Source organism: Silene latifolia, unplaced genomic scaffold, assembly GCF_048544455.1.
Source record: "Silene latifolia isolate original U9 population unplaced genomic scaffold, ASM4854445v1 scaffold_75, whole genome shotgun sequence".
NCBI lineage: Eukaryota > Viridiplantae > Streptophyta > Magnoliopsida > Caryophyllales > Caryophyllaceae > Silene > Silene latifolia.
In genome coordinates, this window is record NW_027413661.1 from 2,921,149 (window position 1) to 2,928,389 (window position 7,241).

Sequence of the window (7,241 nt, forward strand, 5' to 3'; positions counted from 1 at the left end):
TTGACGATAAACTTACGAACTGTCATAAATCGTTTCGTGTACCAAACATGTGGCCCAATCATCACCGGGTGGTTTGCGGGAGGTGCAGAAATGAGGTATCTACAGAGCCCCCACTTTGACTGAGGCTTGGACAAGGTGAAAGTCAAAGTATAGCCATCAGGTCAATCGAAGATTAAAACCTGACGACTATGGCGACGCGAGGCTGCTAAGGGGGTCTGAGCCAAGGACCTGTCGTCGGGAACATTTTAGAGTCTCTCGACTATGGGGGAGGGTCGTTTAAAATCCATTAGACTACGTAATGAGGCTCGCCAGCGATAAGAAGAGACCATACCTGAGATTCCTTAAAACTCCTTACTCTGTCCGACTCCAAGGGGAAGCAAATGTGATATTAAAGGATTGAAAGCAGGATGTCGGCGGGAACTGCTTGGAGAAATCTGCTTGGGTCGGTTTTCATACAAACTTCGGCAAAACTTGAGATTGAACTCCGCGTGTTGAGGGGGAGAAATGTTTGTCCAGAACTCTCGCTGGGGGAAATCTGCTTGGGTCGGTTTTCAAACAAACTTCGGCAAAACTTGAGGTTGATGTTGAACTCCACGTGTTGAGAGGGACGATTGGCTATCCGGAACTCTCGCTGGGGAACTCGATCGAGGCTGATCTCCACGTCTTGAGAGGAACAATTGTCTGTCCGGAACTCTCGCTGGGGGAACAGAATTGAGGAGTGTCGAGACGCCTGCCAGAGGGTACTCGCTCGTGGTGGCAAGCGAGGTCCTGATAAAAGCATCGCGACAGTTTGCAGTCAGCTTAAAAATGCAGGTCCGAGCGAAGAATAAACATCAAACGGACCAAATATATGATATATGGTATTGAGGAAGAGGCGCACCAAAGATGGGCCCACAAATATCGAACTTATAACGAATCTTCGAAATTTGATTTGGAGGGAAATTGAGGAATAGGCGCAGCAAGAGTTGCGACTCTTGGAAGAGGCGAAGCACCTGCAGCGTCCTTTCCTGGATGTGTCCCTGTCTGAGTAAAAACTCGATAAAAATCGTGTTTTCATTAATAATTTCGAAACATAATTTCTCAAAATACTCTCTCAAATTCCAACCATTTCTCGCCAAAATTTGATCAAAAGCTTGCATTTGCCATGACTAATCGAGGTATGTATATTATTCTTGCATTAATCTTCCATATTTGATCAATTTGGACCGACAAATTAGGGTTTCTAACCCTAAATATGTCGAAAATTTGGGGCTTTTCCCCCAAACAATTTTGCCTTGTAAAATTGACTTTGTAAATGGATAATTGGTAGTATAAGGATCATAACCATGTATTCATTTTGAATTTTCATTGAATTTTGAGCATTTGAGTGAAATTGTGACGGTCTCACAGCTAAACCGTAAATTGCTTCGAAAATAGCCCTAGGATTACCCATTTGTGACGAAACTTGATATTTGGAATCCTTGTATGATGGGTAAACTTCCTACCATTTCAGATTTTTGATTTGTGACGGCTTTTTTAGGACACTTTTCTAGGGCATAATCGCCGTAATAACGAAATGCTGTCGAAATTCCGACTCGAACCCATGACTAGGCTTCAATTAAGGCTTGATTTGACCCATATTACCACCTGAGTGGACGGGTTTCAGGGAAAATGGCCAAAGATGGCAAGAAAAGAGCGATTTCGGAGCTTTGAAAGCTCGAAAATCTCCTAACTAAGGCTCGTCGTCACTTGACCCTTTAATCTTGCAGGTGATGAGGCTTGTACGTCAGGGAGAGATCCCATGGACGTAGACACCATTCTTGACCCTTCTCATACGCTTAAGGAGGCGTTAGAGCAGGCTTTTACTGCGACAGTGACGGCTGCTGAGGACGAGGTCGTCGAGGAGGAGACTGTTGAGGAGGAGATCCCGAGGCAGGCCAACGTTGGACGAGGTGGTCGCCAGCTGAGGGGAGCACCGGAGTGGGCTGAGAGTTGGGATAGTCAACATCTCATCTGGGCTGCGGAGAGTCACCTGTCCTACAGGACGGTGAAGAGCTTGGTAAATTAAACTCATCACTCTTTCATTTACCTTCTTTTATTCTTAGTTGCTATTCCTCTTGTCTTTCATTCGAGGTAAAGATAGCTCTTGCTTTGAATCAAAATAGCAGGTCGGGAACATCAGGTCTTTCTCAGGTTATACTACGATGATGGAGGCTTACGGGAGGCTGTCGGCAGAGGAGCAGACCATCATCGAGCGGGGAGCGTTTGGTGCCTTGGTACGAGCGTGGAGGGACATCAAGGGAAGGAAGATTCGGGCTAACCTTAGCCTGGTTTGAGCTTTCCTTGATTGGTTTTGGGACACGACCTCTACCTTTCACATGCCTTTTGGCGAGGTTGGGGTCACGTTGGAGGACTACGGCATGATTTTTGGCTTGTTGTGCGGGACTGAGGCTGTGGAGTGGCCGGAGACAGCCATGAGAGTGGACTCGGCTAAGGCTAGGAGCTTGATCGATTGGAACCTGGCGCCGAAAGTTGCTGCAGTTCCCGGGTTGGTGCCGAGTTCCTACGTCCGGGATTACTTTGCTGGGAAGACCCTGACGATGGTGGTGATTGCGGGAGGGAGACGGCTCCTCCTCCTTGCACTGCGGAGCAGAGAGCTCATTTGCGGCTCTGGTGGTTCTTGTCTTCGAGCTACCTCGGAGACATGGGAGAGAGTCTGTCGACGAAGCTTCTTCCCTTTCTTTCTGACCCGAGTGGCCTAGGTCGTTGGGACTGGGTCACTGCTGGCTTTGCGGTCCTCATTTGCTATATGAGGGCCATGGTTCATCCGGAGTTAATGGAGAAGGGGACTTCTCCTGCCACCGTTGGTCCTGGACTGCTGATGGAGGTATGAACCTTCATTTCGTATCATGAAAGATCATTTCCTTTCCTTATCGACTCACGAAAGATCGTTATTATTACCTTATTTTGCAGGCGTGAGTTTACCGCTACTTTTCGAGCCTCGCGCCCAAGAGGACGGAGCCGGGGGAGAGAGCCTATCCCGTCGTGAGGGACTGGGTGATGTGTCACACGAAGAGCCAACGTTCCTTTAACGACGTCTGTCGACGGGACATGAACGCTCTGCAGTTGGATGGCGTGAGTATCTTCGACTCACCTTTTTTTGTTTGCTTTCTCATTGATTTCTTTTAGAACTGATCATAAGAATGACCTCTTGTTTGCTTATCTTAGTGGGTGCCCAGGCCATGGGCGGACTACACTGGTGTTCCCCCTTTTGTGGCTGAGGTACTTCGACCTCGGAGCTCGAGCCGGTTGCTTCTGAGGACGTCGATGGGTCCCGTGTGGTACTTGGGCGAGCGTTTAACTCGCCAGTGCTCTCGAGATATCTTGACGATCCCCATCAATCCTCCTCAGGCGATGTTCAGGGAGCCTTCCGATGCTGAGAGGGAGGCTAACTTGCCAGATGTCGGTGGCGATGCCCTCCTTCTTCCTGGCGAGGATTACTCGGCGTTCCTCTACCGGAGGTTGGCGTATTTGCCAGTCGTGGTAAGTACTTCAATTTTCTTTCAATTGTCTTGAAACATGATGAATGATCATCGATTTAATGGAAACCTTCTGAATTTTGCAGGAGGTTGAGGTGGCGGGCATCGAGCCCCCAGCATACCCCGAGACCCTCGAGTACACTGATGCGACGGGGATGACGACGATCTCCGAGCTTCGTGACTTTGGCGTGGCGGTGACAGATGCTGGCCTGGACGAGTGGCAGCATTTGATTTGGAGGGTACGTTCCCCAACTTGTTTAGCTTTTGTATAGGAATACATTTGTTTAACCTTGTCCAATCATTGAGAATCCTTGTTTATTGAAATGCAGGTAGCGCCATCCCGGTTCATGGCTTTGTGGAGGGTGGCCAACTGGCTATGGGCTACTGCCGTCGAGGCACTTGCTGGCGGCCAAGGTCATCAGGTATGAACCTTCCGTGTACTTCATTTTTGAATTTTATAACCCTCTTTATGTCTGAAATGATTGACATGAGCCAATTCTTGTCATTTGTAGAGGGAGCGCGACCTGGAGCGAGAGCTTGCCCAGTCCCGAGAGGAGACAACTCGCCTGCTGAGAGAGCTAGAGGCCCGCGACGCCGAGATTGCTGCTCTCGAGGCGAGAGCTACCGAGTTGGACGGCGACCAACAGTAGTTCATTTGCTTTTTGTTGTTGTTGTTGTTGGCTGTACTTCATACACTTTTGTACATTTTTAGAACCTTCATTTTGGACTTTCGAACTTTGTTTCGGGCACGAGCCCCCAGTTTGGTGTACATATTTCATTTTGGTTGTATATATGATGGCTTGAGTGCCTTTGCTGCTGGGTTGCTTTGTTTGTACCTGCAGGTTAGCTTTGAACAGGTTTGGTAGATGACTGTTTATGCCGTCATGCTGCCGAAATTTACACAGAAGTTGCACATAAAACACACATTTGTACACATGGCCTAAATTAGCGCAAGACAAAGAGTCGAGAAAATGCAAAACATTTACCGAAAATGACCGGACGGTAGGGAGGGTTACCTCCTAAAAAAGAAGAAAATGAACACATATAAGTTTGAAATGAAACGGCAGTGAAATGATTCCCCAAAAAAGAAAAGTAAAAAAAGAAATGGATAAGTTTGAAAATGAATAATTAAAATGGTAAAATGATTCCCCACAAAAGAAAATTAAAAAGAAATGGATAAGTGTGCTAAATTGACGAAAATGCTGATCTCGCCTCGAAATGCATGCCCGTGGGATTAGGAAACTCGAAACATGGTTATTTGACGGAATTACCAACAATAATAACCCGTATGAATAGGAAATTATACTTAAGGAATTAGGAAACATCCAACGCGGAACACCTTTCGTTGGTAGGGGTCCAATCCGACTCTATCATGCCCAATTTGTATGCTGTTTTCAAGGGTATGACGTTGACTGCCGAGCCATCATCTACCAAAGTCATGGGCACATTGTTCTTTAAGAAAATGACAGTAATGTATAGAGCCAAGTTGTGACTAGCGCCAAAAGGTGGAAAATCTTCATCCAAGAAAGTAACTGGGTTACTGAGCTTAGGTGACTCTTGGAAGACCAAGTTGACTACGTCGTCGGTGTGGAGTTATGTGCCACATTTAATTTGGCTAAAGCTTGCAGTAAAGCTTGGCGATGTGGGAACGAGCTTGCGACTAATTGCCAGACTGAAAGATCAGCCTTTGTTTTCTGTAGTTGCTTTAACAAATGGTCAGTAGAGGTATCTTCGTTATCATTTGGTGTGACAATGTTGGTATTTGTGATTGGACCATTTGCTATGGGACCATTTTGAGAAATTTTTTGATATGGACGCCCTGAACCAGTAAGGTGGTCTATATCTTGGTCCTCACTGTTTTGGACTATTTCCTCACTGACTTTGACTAGGTAGTGTTCGGTGAGGTATTCATCTTCATCATCGTCGGCCCATACTCCATTGACAGTAGCAAGCTCTCTCAATCTTATGATTTCGACCTCCAATTGGATAATTTGGTCGATTAGTTCATCAACCACGACAACTAGCTACTTCTTGCATTGTAGCATTTTGAGAGAGACTTAGTGGCGCACGTTCTTTGGGTGTTTTATTTGGATCACGTAGGGTTGCCATGACACTTTCTAATTCCGAGATTTGCCTATTCACACTCTTTGCCCACGTGATAAAGTCGGTGATAGTAGGGGAAATGGTGGAGTAGTTCCCTTCTTCCTCTATTGCATGGATCTCATCTTCGACTGGAGAAATGAGGTGTGAACAATTTAAGGTAGATTCTTCAATTGTAATCATCAGAATTCCAAGAGGATTCTAAGTATTGTTAGGCTTGCCTCCAGACGGTATTGGTAGGCGACCGTCTTCAATCATGTCTTGAAGTACATGTTTTAGCTTGTAACATTTCTCTGTATCGTGTCCCTTACCTCTATGATATTCGCAATAATAATTCTCGTCCCAGGACTTGGATTTCTTTTTGGGTTCAGGTGTAGGCTCTATGGGTTTAAGCTTACCATGTTTCATCAATCTCTTCAGAGCATTGGAGTATGTATCCCCAATATTTGTGAACTTTATTTGTGGGATACTCTTCTTTGATGGTTCGAGAAGGTTAACCTCATCAGTCTTGCTAGTAGAGCCGTAAGAACGACTTGTTGAGCCTTGATATCCACGACCCGCCGTTTTGGACAAGATCCCTTTACGGATGTCATCTTCGATCATTGTCCCTAGTACAGTTAAGTCCTTGAAGGTCTTAATGTTTTGGTACCTCAAATGACTTGCATAAATGGGTTTTAAGTTGTCCACGAACTTTTCCACGAGAGTAGCTTCATCTGGACGTTCGAGGAGTTGGGTACTAGTCTTCCTCCACCTACTTAAGAAGTCGGTGAAGCCTTCTTTATCATTTTGGGTATGAACCTCTGAGGTGCGCATATTGACTCGGATCTCACCATTATCCGCATATTGTTCAGCAAACTCGATCACAGCATCATCCCAGGTGGCAGTCTTCTTGTGTTCTAGGGAATAGAACTGTTGCTTAGGAATAGTGTCGAGAGATGAAGGAAAGCTCCTTAAGAACATCTCGGGTTTAATGCCTTTGATAGACATGTAATCCTTGAAAGCACGGATATGGTTTAAAGGGTTTTCATGCCCCTTAAATTTTGGGATATCCGTCATGTTGAAGTTGGTTGGGAATTTGGAACTCACGGCCTCATAATTGCGATTATTTTCCTTATAGATATCATCCCCTTTAAGATACATCAGTTGTTCCTCCAAATATTGGAGTCATTTTTCAGCTTCAGTCAGACCTACGGGAGGGTTGACCTCTTGTGCTCCTACAAAAGGTGGAGGATTTTCATTCACGAAGTCATTCACATCTTCATGGAGTATTTCATTTTCTACAGGAGACAACCTAGTTTCTACAACAACAATTCGGCCCTCGATCGTGTTGAGGCGATCATACACTTGGTCTTGGCTAGCTTGTAGACGAGTTAGCGCGGCTAGGATTAGATCATTACCATTCGGTGGTTGTCCATTGACACTTGCGTGACTAGTTCCAGGCATCTTGAAAACTGGATAAGAGATCGACGACGAATCAAAACACCATCGACCATTCTAGCACACTTACTCAAAGAAAAGGTTTGACTTGTGAAGTGGGAGTGTGTCACTTGTGTCAAGTGAGGTTTGAAGAAATGACAAGGTTTGGAAATGTTGGTCCTAGTCAACTATAGTGTAGTTGTAGGA